Source organism: Rutidosis leptorrhynchoides, chromosome 11 (assembly GCF_046630445.1).
Source record: "Rutidosis leptorrhynchoides isolate AG116_Rl617_1_P2 chromosome 11, CSIRO_AGI_Rlap_v1, whole genome shotgun sequence".
NCBI lineage: Eukaryota > Viridiplantae > Streptophyta > Magnoliopsida > Asterales > Asteraceae > Rutidosis > Rutidosis leptorrhynchoides.
This window is the reverse complement of record NC_092343.1, coordinates 210,117,564-210,134,447: the sequence shown is the minus strand read 5'-3', so window position 1 is coordinate 210,134,447 and position 16,884 is coordinate 210,117,564. Positions and strand designations below refer to the sequence as shown.

Below are 16,884 nucleotides of genomic sequence, written 5' to 3'. Positions count from 1 at the left end.
AACGGTTAGTCGTTTTCTCTCGAACCCCGGGAAAGAGCATTGGGATGCAGTAAAATGGATTCTCAGATATTTTAAAGGTACAAAGAATCTATGTCTTTGTTACGGGGGAGCTGATCCAATCTTGGAAGGCTATACAGATGCGGATATGGCCGGAGATCCTGATAGTAGGAAATCTACTTCAGGATTCATTTACACTTTTGCAGGGGGAGCTGTTTCATGGCAGTCAAGACTACAGAGGTGTGTTGCATTATCCACAACTGAAGCAGAGTATATTGCTGCCGCAGAAGCTGGAAAAGAAATGTTGTGGTTAAAGCGTTATCTCCAAGAATTTGGAATCAAGCAAAAGGAGTACAAGGTACATTGTGACAGTCAGAGTGCTCTAGATTTGAGCAAGAACTCCATGTACCATTCCCGTACAAAACATATTGATATTCGCTATCATTGGATACGCGAGGTAATTAATCGACAACTGTTGAGACTAGTGAAGATCCATACAAAGAAGAATCCTGCGGATATGTTAACAAAGGTGGTGACTCGAGAGAAGTTGGAGTTATGCAGAGACATAACTGAAATGTTCGTGGATTCGGCTGGAGGGGGAGAATTGAAAGTTTCCAGCCTACAATCTAGAAGCTCACCTTCTAGATGTTCAAAGTAGCCTTCTTTGAACACCATGTAGAAGAAGCAAAGATGAACACGATGACGGCCGCCCACCATCTCCGTTCACACCCTTCCACCGCCATAGAATTTTTGCTATAAATAGAGATGCAAACTTTCATTGTAAATCATCCAAAAATCACTCAGAGAAGTGTAATCACAACCTTGAGAGTGTGTGTGAGTTTTGAGAGTTTTTTTTTTAAGAGTTTTGTAATACTCTGTAAATCTATTCTTGTGAGTAATAGAGTTGTTTTTCTCTCAAATTTGTATCTCCCAACGTCCAGGCGATCCCCTCTTCCTAACAAATCTCACATTTTTCCGTCACTGATTATAAATATCTTGATCTGTTAAACTGGAACTTTTGAAAATATAATCGAATTTTAGATATTAGTTAATTTGTCATACAACTTCTGAAATTGATGATATAATTTATATATCATCTTACTTTTAAAGAGCATATAGTTAGCTTTTGATTATTCGACGCTTAATGTGTTGTATATAGTTATTATGTTTTTCATGGTTCTATTAACTTGTCATTTTGTAGGAAATGATTCTATTATTAGTGATCAAGTCTAAATTCTTTATAGAAAGACTTTTTGGTTGTCTTAATTAGTGGATTATAAGAGGTATGCACATAAACTGAGTTTAGGATTCAATAATATCTTGTTAGTTTTTATCGTTTTACTTGTGCAATATAGTTCTATTATAGCTGATTCGGGAAATAGTACTTCACATAGGTTGATAACTGCTCCATTGAAGGACACGATAGGAAGTGTTATAGATGGCACTAATTTAGGTGAAGTGTTCAATTCTGATACCAATACCGATGAACTTGATGAAAAAAAAGGGTGGGAACAGGAAGGTTTCAGCGACTACTGTTGCTTTGTTTACATTGGCGATGGCTGCTGCAACTGGTTTGGGTGCGTTGCTGTTCGTTTTTGTTGAAATTGATGCTCAGTGGGAAGGAATATGCAATGGGATGGATGCATGAGTGATGTTAGCAGAAAGCTTTGATCTAATACAAGAAGGGAGAGATCATGGTAGTGGTAATTGGGTTGTTATGGGTATTTTGTCAGGTGAAATTTTTATTTTGCTATGTAAAAAGGTATTTACTCATTGACTTATATTCGTTTGCTTTTTCATTTTACCAGCTTTACTAGTAGTTATAGCATTGTTCTATAAAAGCTCCCAAAAGCAGCTTATGTGCGCAAGTGCATTTGGTCAAGTAACGTAATCTGTTCAATTACTTGGCATTCTTTTCCTTATTTAAGGCCGAAGCAACTAAAGAAAATCAATCAAGAATCTGAAACTTTTTACTGAATAATTAGCTGATTAAATTCGGCCAAGTAGCAACTAATTAGATGAAATTGTTTTTAAAAAATAAGGTTTATTATCCTTTTGAGATATTTTTCTGTGCACTCTTTATATAATCGACAGTCTTATCGCTAACAGTCAAATCTGTCTATAATTAACTGAACAAGGGTTAACTAAGGTATGTGGTGCATATTTCAATGTTTTTGGATTAGATATGGGTGTATTACAAAGTTCTTGTGGTCAATAACTAAATGAATAAGGTTTAGGTAAGGTATGCAGTTCCTATTATAATGTTATGATATGGTTATCCTTATTCTACCCAAGATTATTGAATTATAGTTTCTCTTATAGATGTCTGTATCCTTATTGATATGAAACACAAGTAACTCTTCTAAGAACATTATTGAATCGTTAGTTTATTCTGCGAATCTGATATGTTAAAAATATAACATAGCTCTGAGTACTTTTTATCTTTTATTAGTTGTTAGCTTGTAAATCTTTTGTTGGGTCTTGCTTAGTAATTTTGTTATCCATTTTCGAGTTCCTTGAGCATTACGGTGAAGTGAGTATGTTGGATATAAAAGGCCAGGAGCAAATGCAAATAAGGTTATTCTCGTAATTGTCATAATGACTCTTCATTCTTTTGGGGAAGGTTCTGGAGTTGGGGTGTCTTTTGATAACTTTAGCGCGCTATTGCTGTTCATAACATACCAGAAGGGTTAGCCGTTAGTATGGTTTTTGCATCAAGGGGAGTTTCTCCACAAAATGCCATGTTGTGGAGCGTAACTACATCTTTACCCCAGGTATTCATTTGTACTTGAACTTTGGTTTACCTTTTAGATTGTAGAAGACTATAACAGTCCTTACAAAATTTTGGATAAGGATCTCTATGTTTAGGCTACACGGGGAGGACGAATATTATTACTCAGATGTACACAATCTAACTGAATTATTTCGTGACCGTTTTCGATCCTTTCTCTGGCCCAACATTTGAGTGAGGTTTAAACCCATGACATATTCTGAGGATATCATGGCCCTTACATCTAGATGATCATAAACTTTTAATATAGTTTAAACTGGGCGATGAATCAGAACAAATAACTTAAACGTGAAAAAGGCAACAATATATGATCCCTTATAGTATCTTAATCTTCATGCATGACTAGTGAATTATAATCATAATTTGCTATTACAGGAAACTGTATAACGATAACTTGATCATTCTATTTTGTTCTTTTGCTACTTCATACTAGAAATTGGCTTATGTAACCTTTTTCCTGACTAATTTTTCTTGGATGTAGCTCAGAGGGCGCTTCTGGTTTCTTGGTGCGATTACTTTTCGGTCTTGGTCCCTTCGTAGGTGGCAACTTACTCGTCGCCTTTGCTCTCGCTTTTCATCTTCAATGTGCACTTCTCATCGGTATCGCCTTTGTACTTGATGTGATAAAACCGACCTTTAAATTTTTACAACTAAACTAGCCTAATAAATATTATCACACTACAGGCAACTGGTCCCGATCGTGCAGTAATAGATACTGGTAAGTCAAGTTCGTTCCACAGGGAGAAGCGTATTCAAGAATTTAACGACAATTAATTATACTAGAAAATGGGGTTTTAATTGGTTTTTGGTTTTGGATATAATTAACTAGAATAACAATAAAAATTACAATAAATAAAAATATAAGAAAGTGTATTTACTTAGATTTCGTCCCCCTCATTGATATGAATCATAGACAATTCATAATCAATTTACTATGGATTGTTGTTAAGTCCGATTACAATATTATATAGTATATAACTTCATGATAACCTATCGATTTCATAAAGTCTTGATTTACTAAGATTCAACTTAACTTTCCCTAATCTCGTCTTAACAAAGCAAACTATACCCGATCATTCGAATTGTGATTCAACCTAGTTTTAACTTTCATTAAAACCTAAATTATAATGGTTTCCCTTCTTATAGTTTCACGACTATGTAAACATAAATATCACCCAATCACCAAATCCGTATTCTTATATTTTTGTCAGGAATATAATCCTACGTTTTGTCTAGATCACAAATAGTGTTGAAACATATTTTACATGTTACCAATTTAACTTTCGCTAAATGATTCAATAAACTATGTGACGGGGATTAAGTATTAAATTTATATAATAATGGATTTTGATTGAACACAATATCTAAAATGATCTAAATAACATCTTAACTAACTAAATTCAATCTAATTTTCATTGGATCTTATTTTAGATAGTTAACTATACCCCGATTATCTAAATTGAGACCTAGTCTAGTTTTGACTTTCACCAAAACTTAAATCATAACGGTTTCCCTTTTTATGATTTCACGATTATATAAACTATAATATTACCCAAACCACCGAATCTTATTTCTAAATTGGTGTCAATAATTTATCCATAAGTTCGTCTAAATCACTTTTAGTGTTAAAGCATAATCTATATCAATAAAAATAACTTTCGCTATTTTTATCTAATAAATTAAGTGATAGGGATAAATATCTAATTATATAACAATGGTTCTTTCAACTAGGCACAATATTAAAAATAATCTAAGTTACATTTTAGTATTCTAAATGATAACAATCCATAATCGAGGGGTTCTACATCTAAGCAAACACGGGAGTAAACTAACTAATCATAATAATGGTACGAGAGTAAAAATAATAATACATAAACATAATAACAAGTAACAATGACAATAATAAAAATGAAAGTAACAAACTTACAAAAGGTCTTCAATTTAATGATTACAAATGGTAGAAAATGGAAATGAAAGCACCCTTGCACTAGCACGATAATACCCTTAATCACGAACAATACACCCTTAATATTGAAACTATTCTAATCTTGACCTTGAGAATTAATATGGAACAAGAAAAATAAAATGATACGGAGTAAATGAAAAATAAATAAAGATAGTAGCTAAAAATAATTTATGATGTATCTCTCCCTCTTGCTCTCTGTCTGTCTTTTTTTTCTATTTCTGTCTCTCCGTAATGTATATTTCTACTGTCCCAATGCTCCGTAATATATCCTCTTGAGAACTAAAAAAAATGGACCAATTATGTTGAATGCCTTCTGTAAAGTTTGATAAAGAATAGATAAAAAATTTGAGGCGTGCTCTGTTGCATAAAAGTAGTTAGCCGACCCATGTGAATTTGGAATCTAGATCTGGTCGAAAAACTACGCGTTTCGTGTAGATAGGTACGCGTTTCGCGTAAGGTATCTTCATGAAAGTTGTAGATTTTTGAGTTACGGACGTCTGGACACCTAATTCGCCTTTTTTCGAGTCCGTATGATTTAGTTATGATTTTTTTCGTACAGGCGTGCAGATTTTGTGATTTCGATCATTTTAACTTGTAGTCTTGAGGCGCGATGTTGTACTCTTTTGTTACTCATTAGAAATCTTTATTTTATCTTCAATTTGATCTTTATATCATTAAAAATCTATAATAACATTTCATTCGACGCTTTGGACATTTTAACCAATTACAAACCTGAAAACTACTCGAAAACACATAAAATCATAACATTTGGGACTGATATTGCGACTAAGAATATGTATGAATTGAGCAATATCAAATTACCCCACACTTGAACGTTGCTTGTCCTCAAGCAATAACAACTTTTTAATAGACTCGGAATACTACACAATTTTCCATATCAATCATTCATCACACACACACACCACACGAAAAGAAAACACACGCTTTATGAAGTGAATTGAAAACATCACACGATATTTATTGGATCACACACACACACCACACGAATTGAAATTCTGACAACAGAAACAAAGTTGAAATTCGTGATTAAGGTTTAAAAATTTGGATCCTTAGGGAAAATTGGACCTTGTGAAAATGTTTTTATGATTTTATAAAATGGCATGCTAGTTTTTACACTAGACACGTTTTCCGATTTTAACCTCAAATTCCGGTCGAGGGTAACTGAAAACCGTAGTCTCAGTCGGCGATTAGCAAGCTATCCGCCCCATGATTGAAGTATCATGGAACTTGAAACCGAATGTCCTAAAAATGGTTTTACACAATATAATTCATAAAATAGCATAAGTTTTAGAATAAAATTATATCGTGTCCAAATATCATCGGTGAACCATGAGTTTGCACACCTCAATTTGTTATGGCATATGTATGTTGACCGCGGTCAAACATAGATGCGGTTGATCTTTACGGAGATCATCCATCTGGGGATTAGATTCATTAGTCTTAAAAGCTAATTTGCAATGTGCCCCCCCATTGTACGAGACATATCCATCTCATGGTTAGGATTAGTCTGACCACCAAAAACCCTATTTGATGCTGAGGTGAGGTGGATTTCTAGCCGATGATAGAGATGACTTTTCAAGATTTTTCGTCAACCTACAGCTGTTCTGGACTACATCTTCTAACATAAGTTAGCAAGTGCGTCATTTTGAAAGACTTTACTTCCTTAAGGGATGGACTTGATTCATCCTTTATTACTCGCATTAATGGGATATTCAGGTTTATACATTCCAAAGCAATGATATCTGCAATAAACTTCATAAAAACATGTGATAAATGGTTCTAAAATATGGGTTTATAAATTCTGTTATACTTGGTTTTCTTTTATAGGTTTTAATCAAATAATCTTATGTATTTTTAATGTCTGGAGACAATAATTTCGGTTTTTGACACCTAAACTTTAATTTCTCGTAATTACCTTAAAAATTGACTAGACATATTTGTTTAAAAATGTGACACCGCTGTTTTTTTTTATAATAAATACGTGGCGGAAGCATAATATTAATTAAATACGATATCGACATTTGTACAAACCGATGTCACGTGTCATTAAAACAATTTACATATTAACAGGAAGAGACGTAAATACATTCTGTTTTCAAAAGTACACGGTTCATATTCTAAAAGACACATCAGAGTTAACCCTGTAAAACATAACATCATCATGCCCGTCTTCTCCCAAAAGCACTATCTACAAAAGCTAACAACCTGCAGGGAGGAGATGGAGGGGAATTAGCACGAAGCTAGGTGAGTACGACTAACTACAGGCTATAGCATACACAAGTGTTATACTAATCATGTCACAATAGTCTAACACACAAACATCACCCAAGTGCCGTCTACAGAGACTCTGGCGGCTCGGCCAAACCATTATCCACCAGCTGATCGGACTGGGGCTTACCAGAAGTTCCTCCACCACCGTATGTATATACATAATCCACACGCGACTGATGCGTCATTCACATATATATACACCTCGATTGTCTAGGCTACCACATGAGGAACCCAACCCGCAGGTTGATCTCTCCTACCGAGGCTACCACACAATAGGGACGCACTGGGCTCCGGCAGACAAGCATCAACTAACATGCAGTCATCACAAATACTAACTAACCACAACAATAAGTATATCTAACAAGCAGGGCAATCATAATATAACATGCTTCTATATACTATATTCTCCAGTTAGTCCCACTCACCGATTACCAGCAAACGAGAAGGTGTTCAGCTATCTAATCACTGAACCTTCTCTTTCTCCTTTTCTCTTGAGAAATACATACACATGAGTTAGTTTATGTCCATAAACACCAAATAACACAATACAGAAAATTTTGTCAGAAAACTGTCCGCTAAAAATTTTCTGCTCAACGCTTATGCACTTTCAAAATTTACATCATAAACATCAAAATACAAACGGGCAGCATAACGGCTAAAAATCAACACTTAGGTAAAATATTCTGCACTGGACACTCAGTCGGTCGACTGAATCTTACAGTCGGTCTACTGTCTATACAATCGATTGACTGACTTTCCCAGTCGGTCGACTTATTTGGTATTTCCACAATCGGCCGAAAGTCAAACTCAATCGGTCGGTTCACTCGCAAGTCGGTCGGTTGTCTTTCAATCGGTCGGTTTAACCCTCAGTCGGTCGACTGTCGACCGACAGTCGACCGAGTCTGTTCATCTTCATCAGAAACTGAACAAAGGCTACGGACTTCACGATGAAATCCTCAAATCTCAATCTAGAGCTCGTTTTAAACACCAAAATCGACCACAACTTGTTCACTACATGTTATAGACTCAAAACCCACAACAATTTGACCATAACAACACTTAAATCACTTGTTTTGACACAAGTTCAAGCTTTTTACAAAACTAATACAAAACCTTAAATTTCTCAAAGATTAGAGCATGGAAGCTTGTGATTCTTACCTTAAAAAAATCAGTGAATCACAAGGAACACAAAGATATGAACAATTTGAGCTCTAGCTAAAGATTAAGGATTAGGGTTTGATTGAAGGTGGAAGGGAAGGTACGGGAGTGTTTGGTGAATTTTCTAGAAATGGCAAGAACACAGCCCACTAGTCACTTAATTGTGGATAATTCCCACACTGTGTGACACACGGGTATTTATCAGTTATCTGATATCTTTCGTTCATCATTTGGCAACCCAAACGAAGTCCAAATTAAATAAACAAACCTGTTCTGTGACCCTTGTCACAAACTGGTCCTAACCACACCATTATTTAATAATAAATATTAAATAAAAATTAAAACATGTATTAACACAATACTAACTTAAGGGTACTATAGTAATCTTACAACTAGGCCCGATTGAGGATGTTACAAATCTACCCCCTTAAGAAGATTTCGTCCTCAGAATTTGGTCAAGGTCAAATAACTGGGGATAGCGCGCCCTCATTAACTCCTCGGTTTCCCACGTCAAGTTAGAACCTAAACTGTGCCGCCATTCTACTAACACCATTGAAATCTGTTTCTTTCTTAACTTGGTGATTTTCTTGTCCACTATTCTAACCGGTTCTTCCACTAATTTCTTAGTCAAATCAACTTTCAAATCCTTCAACGAAAGAATTTGACTTTCATCATCCACTTTGCACTTTCTCAGATAGCACACGTTGAACGTGTTGTGTATTCCTGCTAACTCTGATGGAAGATCTAAAACAACAGTCTGATCATTCAAAATTTCTTTGATCGAAAATGGCCCAATAAACCTCGGTGCTAGTTTACCACGCTTACCAAATCTGATCACCCCTTTCCACGGTGAAACTTTCAAATATACACGATCACCTACATTAAATTTCACAGGACGTCTGCGCGGATCAGCATACATATTTTGTCGATCTCTAGCTGCTTTTAACTTCTCACGTGCAATTTTGACTTTTTCTGCAGTTAACTGTACAATTTCAGGACCTGCAAATTGTTTCTCACCTGCTTCTAACCAACATGTCGGAGTTCTACACTTTCGACCATACAACATTTAATACGGCGGCATTCCGATACTCGAATGATACAAATTGTTGTAAGCAAACTCTATCAATGGAAGATGCGAATCCTAAGAACCACCATATTCTAAGACACACGCTCTCAACATGTCTTCTAACGTTTGAATCGTCCGTTCACTCTGACCGTCTGTTTGCGGATGATAAGCTGTACTTAGATTCACACGTGTACCCAGATTCTGTTGTAAACTATTCCAGAAGTTAGATATAAACCTAGTATCCCTGTCGGAAACTATTGACAACGGTACACCATGTCGACTAACTATCTCTTTCAAGTACAACTCTGCCAAATCACTTAACGAAGTTGTTTCATGAGTAGCTAAAAAGTGAGCACTCTTTGTTAAACGATCTACAATCACCCAGATCATGTCGTGTCCTTTCTGGGTTCGGGGTAACTTGGTTACAAAATCCATCGTTATATGATCCCATTTCCACTGAGGAATTTCTAACTGTCGTAGAGATCCATACGGTTTCTGATGTTCTGCCTTAACTTGCGCACAAATATGACATTTTTCGACAAAATTTGCAACATCTGTCTTCATTGTCGGCCACCAATACAATGTTTTCAAGTCTCTATACATCTTTGTACTACATGGATGCACTGATAATCTCGATTTATGCGCTTCAGTAAGAATTAAATCCCTCAAATCTCCAAGCATAGGCACCCAAATTCGATCTTTATAGGTCTTTAATCCTCTAGAATCATTGCATAGGTCAAATTTTCTTTTAGTCATTTGTTCAGTCTTTAGGTTTTCGTCATTCAAAGCTACTAACTGAACGGTTTTCAATCGATCAATCAAGTCTGAAATTATTTCAATTCTCATAAATCTAACATTTTTGATGGTTTTCTTGCGACTCAGAGCATCTGCGACCACATTTGCTTTACCCGGATGGTACTTAATCTCACAATCGTAGTCTTTAATCAATTCTAAACAGCGATGTTGACGCATATTTAATTCTTTATGCGAAAAGATATATTGAAGACTCTGATGATCTGTATAGATTTCACAATGCGTACCATACAAATAGTGTCTCCAAAGTTTCAAGGCAAACACAACTGCAGTTAACTCTAAATCATGAGTAGGGTAGTTTCGTTCATGATTTTTCAACTGTCGTGAAGCATACACTATAACCTTATTTCTCTGCATCAGAACACAACCCAGACCTGCACGTGACGCATCGCAGTAGACCACAAAATCTTCTATTCCCTCTGGTAAAGCTAAAACTGGCGCTTGACATAACAACTGTTTGAGAGTCTGAAAAACCTTTTCTTGTTCATCAGTCCATCGAAAGGCTACATCTTTTCTGGTTAACTTATTTAATGGACCTGCTATTTTAGAAAAGTCTTTGATAAATCTGTGGTAATAACCTGCTAAACCCAGAAAACTCTTAATTTCTGTCGGCGTTTTCGGTGAGTTCCAATTCATTACAGCTTCTATCTTAGACTGATCTACTTTAATACCCTATTCACAAATCACATGACCCAGAAACTGTACTTCCCGCAGCCAAAATTCACATTTGGAGAACTTAGCGTACAACTGTTCCTGTTTCAGAAGCTCTAACACCAACCTCAGATGCGTAGCGTGATCTTTCTCAGTTTTCGAATATATTAAAATATCATCTATGAAGACAATCACAAACTTGTCAAGATACTGATGACACACCCTGTTCATTAAATCCATAAACACTGCTGGCGCGTTTGTTAACCCAAATGGCATAACTAAAAATTCATAATGACCATATCTAGTTCTGAACGCTGTTTTCGGTATATCGTCCTCTGCAACACGTACCTGATGATACCCTGAACGTAAATCAATCTTTGAAAAGTAGGAAGCACCCTATAACTGATCAAATAAGTCATCTATTCTTGGTAACGGATACTTATTCTTGATTGTTCTCTTATTCAAATCACGGTAATCTATACACATACGAAGCGACCCATCTTTCTTTTTTACAAACAACACAGGAGCACCCCATGGTGAAGAACTTGGTCGAATAAACCCCTTAGCTAACAATTCCTGAATCTGAGACATCATTTCTCGGATTTCTGATGGAGCTAATCTGTAAGGAGATTTTGCAACTGGTGTAGCACCCGGAACCAAATTGATTTTATACTCTACTTCACGTACTGGAGGTAACCCTGGTAAATCATTTGGAAATACTTCTGGAAATTCTGACACAACGGGAATATCGGTCACCTGCTTCTTCTCTTTCTTAACATCAATCACGTAGGCTAAGAATGAATCACACCCTTTCGTTATTGCCTTCTGAGCTTTCATTAGAGAAACCATAGGAAAGTTAAATCCACTGCGCTCTCCCCTAGCTATCACTCGGGATCCGTCAGCCAAACGGAAAGAAATCATCTTCTTATCACACTTAATATTAGCCCTATTAGCTCTTAACCAATTCATGCCTATGACTACATCAAAGCTAGGTATAGGCATCAACAAACAGGTTAAAGGAAAGGAATGGACGTCAATTTAGATGGTAATTCCAGACACAGATGATGTGTATGGAACCATTTTACCATCAGCTACTTCTATTCCCAAAGGCTCATCTAACATCTTAACAGGCAACTTCAACTTATTACAGAAGCCTAAGGACATAAAAGATCGATTCACTCCAGAATCAAATAACACACGAGCTGGCAAGGAATTAACCAAGAACATACCGGTAATGACGTCATCGGTAGCGGTTGCAGCGTCTACTGTCATCTGAAACGCCCTCGCCTCTGCTGTTGGAGGATTCTTTCTCTTCTGCCTGGCAGTAGAAGCAGAAGATCCCCCAGAAGTTACAGACCTCGCCCCTGACCCTGCCCCAGAACCGGCTCTCGTTGCAGATGGACAATTCGCTGATCTATGCCCCTCTTGATGGCAACTCCAACAAACATTGGACTTAAAAGAACAAGCTGTTGATTCATGACCTAACACTCCACATTTTAAACACCTTCTGGTCATTGGAGAACACGGACCAACATGGGTTGACTTACAAACATTACACCACCCAGACTGACTTGAACCCAATCCACTAATACCAGACTTACTTTTCTGTTTAAACTTACCGGACTTCTTACCACGAAATCCTGATTGCTTACTTGATTGCTGAACAGACTGACCACCCGATTGACTTTCTGATTTTCCTCCAAAAGATCCACTTCTCGAACTTTCTCTTTTTGCTGCCATTATATCACCTTCTGTAACTTTAGCCATCTCATGAGCCTGTGCCAATGTGGTTGCAAATCTCGCAACTGTTCTATATTCCGGCTTAATCACCTGCATAAAATGCTGAATCTTATCCTTTTCAGTCGGTACCTACTGTTAAACAAACCTTAACTTCGATGTAAAATCTCTGAAAACCTCATCAATCGTCATACTTTCTGTCATCTTCATACTCAGAAACTCAGTTTTCAATCTTTCCATCTCATACTCAGAACAATACTGCTCACGAACTTTAGCAGCGAATTGTTCCCAGGTAATTTGACTGATCTGTTCTTTTGGTAAATATGCAGTGATAGAGTCCCACCATTCCATTGCTTCACCTTTGAGAAGCCTACTAGCAAATAAAACCATGGATTCTGGCTCACAAAAACATGCTTCTAACACCCTCTCCACTTCTCTTAGCCAATTGAGGGTCATTGTAGGGTTTTTATGACCACTGTACTCAGGAGGTTTGCAGTCCATAAATTGTTTATAGGTACACTTCCTTCTTGTCTCAGGGACTTGAAATGGGTACATCATTTGATTAGGAAAAGTCTGGTTAAATGGAAATGGAATTTGATAGTTTTGATAGGTATTTTGTGGAAACTGTGATTGGGAACTGCCACCGGCTTGATTATAAAGGTTTGAAGGAAAAGTTGTGTTTAACACAGTGGTATTAGGGTTCCATTGCGCCCGTTCTTGTTCCAATTCCTTAATTTTCTCCTGAACTTCTAGTAACCGACTTTGAAGTTCTATTACTTCTTGAGAGGTTTCTTCTTCTGAAGACACATGTCCATCTTCGTCAGGGGCTCTAAAAGTACCAGTTCCAGGGACAGTAGGGCCAGTAGCGATTGCTTGATTATCTGCCATTACTGCACTACCACAACACTCACACCAAAGCTTAGTATAAATTCTGTTAGTACTAACAACTAACACATATCCTGTCCTAATACTCACTTAACCCATCCCCAGCATGTTATGTTTGACATGACTCTTCTAAGTTTGGGAACATGACATGTTGATCACAATGCACATGCTGCCAAACTCAGCTCTGATACCAACTTGTGACACCACTATTTTTATTTTTATTTATAATAAATATGTGGCGGAAGCATAATATTAATTAAATACGATATCGACATTTGTACAAACCGATGTCACGTGTCATTAAAACAATTTACATATTAACAGGAAGAGACGTAAATACATTCTGTTTTCAAAAGTACACGGTTCATATTCTAAAAGACACATCAGAGTTAACCCTGTAAAACATAACATCATCATGCACGTCTTCTCCCAAAAGCACTATCTACAAAAGCTAACAACCTGCAGGGAGGAGATGGAGGGGAATTAGAACGAAGCTAAGTGAGTACGACTAACTACAGGCCATAGCATACACAAGTGTTATACTAATCATGTCACAATAGTCTAACACACAAACATCACCCAAGTGCCGTCTACAGAGACTCTGGCGGCTCGGCCAAACCATTAACCACCAGCTGATCGGACTGGGGCTTACCAGAAGTTCCTCCACCACCGTATGTATATACATAATCCACACGTGACGGACGCGTCATTCACATATATATACACCTCGATTGTCTAGGCTACCACATGAGGAACCCAACCCGCAGGTTGATCTCTCCTACCGAGGCTACCACACAATAGGGACGCACTGGGCTCCAGCAGACAAGCATCAACTAACATGCAGTCATCACAAATACTAACTAACCACAACAATAAGTATATCTAACAAGCATGGCAATCATAATATAACATGCTTCTATATACTATATTCTCCAGTTAGTCCCACTCACCGATTACCAGCAAAGGAGAAGGTGTTCAGCTATCTAATCACTGAACCTTCTCTTTCTCCTTTTCTCTTGAGAAATACATACACACGAGTTAGTTTATGTCCATAAACACCAAATAACACAATACAGAAAATTTTGTCAGAAAACTGTCCGCTAAAAATTTTCTGCTTAACGCTTTTGCACTTTCAAAATTTACATCATAAACATCAAAATACAAACGGGCAGCATAACGGCTAAAAATCAACACTTAGGTAAAATATTCTGCACTGGACACTCAGTCGGTCGACTGACTCTTACAGTCGGTCGACTGTCTATACAATCGATCGACTGACTTTCCCAGTCGGTCGACTTATTTGGTATTTCCACAATCGGCCGAAAGTCAAACTCAATCGGTCGGTTCACTCGCCAGTCGGTCGGTTGTCTGTCAATCGGTCGGTTTAACCCTCAGTCGGTCGACTATCGACCGACAGTCGACCGAGTGTGTTCATCTTCATCAGAAACTGAACAAAGGCTATGGACTTCACGATGAAATCCTCAAATCTCAATCTAGAGCTCATTTTAAACACCAAAATCGACCACAACTTGTTCACTACATGTTATAGACTCAAAACCCACAACAATTTGACCATAACAACACTTAAATCACTTGTTTTGACACAAGTTCAAGCTTTTTACAAAACTAACACAAAACCTTAAATTTCTCAAAGATTAGAGCATGGAAGCTTGTGATTCTTACCTTAAAAGAATCAGTGAATCACAAGGAACACAAAGATATGAACAATTTGAGCTCTAGCTAAAGATTAAGGATTAGGGTTTGATTGAAGGTGGAAGGGAAGGTACGGGAGTGTTTGGTGAATTTTCTAGAAATGGCAAGAACACAGCCCACTAGTCACTTAATTGTGGATAATTCCCACACTGTGTGACACACGGGTATTTATCATTTATCTGATATCTTTCGTTCATTATTTGACAACCCAAACGAAGTCCAAATTAAATAAACAAACCTGTTCTGTGACCCTTGTCACAAACTGGTCCTAACCACACCATTATTTAATAATAAATATTAAATAAAAATTAAAACATGTATTAACACAATACTAACTTAAGAACACTATAGTAATCTTACAACTAGGCCCGATTGAGGATGTTACAAAAAATTTTCAAAATGTTCTTAAAAACACCAAGTTATAAGTTCTCGAGAATTTATATATTCCCACCCCACACTTAAGATTATGTAATGCCTTCATTACATAAAATCAGAATAAATATATAAATTTGAGAGGACAAAAAGTGTAAAGTATTTGGAACTTTATTTGTTAAGTAATTGGACATTGTAAAATGCTTATCGTATGAATATATCCAATCCCTTTATCACAATATAAATGTAGTGTTTCGTTATGTCGAATGCATCATCATCATAAGTACCTGTCAACAAACATGTTAATCACACACAATATGGGGTTGTACAATAATAATACAAAAATTTTACCCCACACTTAAAATTTTTGTATATATATAAATAAACAAAAATATAATAAGCTAAAAACACAATTATTTTATTATTATTATTTTTTTCAATTTAGTAACTATTTAAAATATCATTTATAAAATTTATATTTCTCATAACGGAAAGTTCGGTTATAAAACCTAGTCTTTATCCGTTTATAATTTTTAAAATTCAAATTTATAAAATTTAATCTATTAAAAAGTTAAAATTTTTTAAAATTTTGAGAAATAAACATACTTTAATATTTTTTTAGACTTTAATTTTATAAATCACATAATGAATAAAAAGGGCACTCAAAACATGATTTTTTAACAAGTCGTTTTCTTGACTCGACCCCACAATTTGTTGTCTAGCGGGGTCAAATTTCTCTATATTTATCGAACGACATGTAAAATCAGTGGAGAAAGTTCCACGAATTAGAAGAGTGAGCCATTCATTTACATCTCGGGTGGTATATAATATATCAGATAAATCTTTTTTCAGTTGACCGAAAAAAGATGACTCAACCCGAGAGTCAACGCACAACTCTTCTCTAAGTGTGGCTTGTAATAAAAATTTTATTCTCCTAGGTGGATCCTGCCCAAATGGATCATCTTTCAAGGTATTCCAAGTGTTAACCTCTTGAGGATATACGAATTCAACATGAGAAGGTGACTCCTCAAGTGGTTTTAATATATATAACTCCTCATCCTCAATGATCCCTGATGATTTCATCAACTCGACCTCCTCATTATCACAATTATACCCGAGTGAAGTATTATAAACTGAAAAGTTCTCGGGTGTATGAATAATCGGTTCTACCACTTCGACCTCGGAATTAGAATCCTCATCATTATTCTTTCCATTCACTACATATTCATTTTGACTTATCCTATTTATATATTTCATATTCTTTTAATTCAAGAGGTTCCTGTGAATTTATTTTTACAATTTCCATTTGCACCTTGTCCTCCTGTTTAACTGTTTGTTCATTTGGAACCTGTAAAATAGGGTTAGGATAACAATATGAAGACTCAACCGATGAATCATCCGATTGTCTTTCCGAAAGAATAGTAAATAAATGCTCCATTTCTC

General features: G+C 36.2%; 1 long non-coding RNA gene across 2 annotated transcripts; it reads left to right on the top strand.

Annotated features, from left to right (window-relative positions):
- The first annotated feature begins 1,060 nt into the window (after positions 1-1,060).
- LOC139877424 (uncharacterized) lies at positions 1,061-3,732 on the top strand. Of its 2 annotated transcripts, XR_011768578.1 has the most exons (4): positions 1,061-1,280; positions 1,392-2,771; positions 3,270-3,388; positions 3,473-3,732. It is a non-coding gene; the product is annotated as an uncharacterized lncRNA (long non-coding RNA). The 2 variants fall into 2 exon arrangements; XR_011768577.1 differs by having other exon boundaries at positions 1,061-2,771.
- The last annotated feature ends 13,152 nt before the right edge of the window (positions 3,733-16,884 follow it).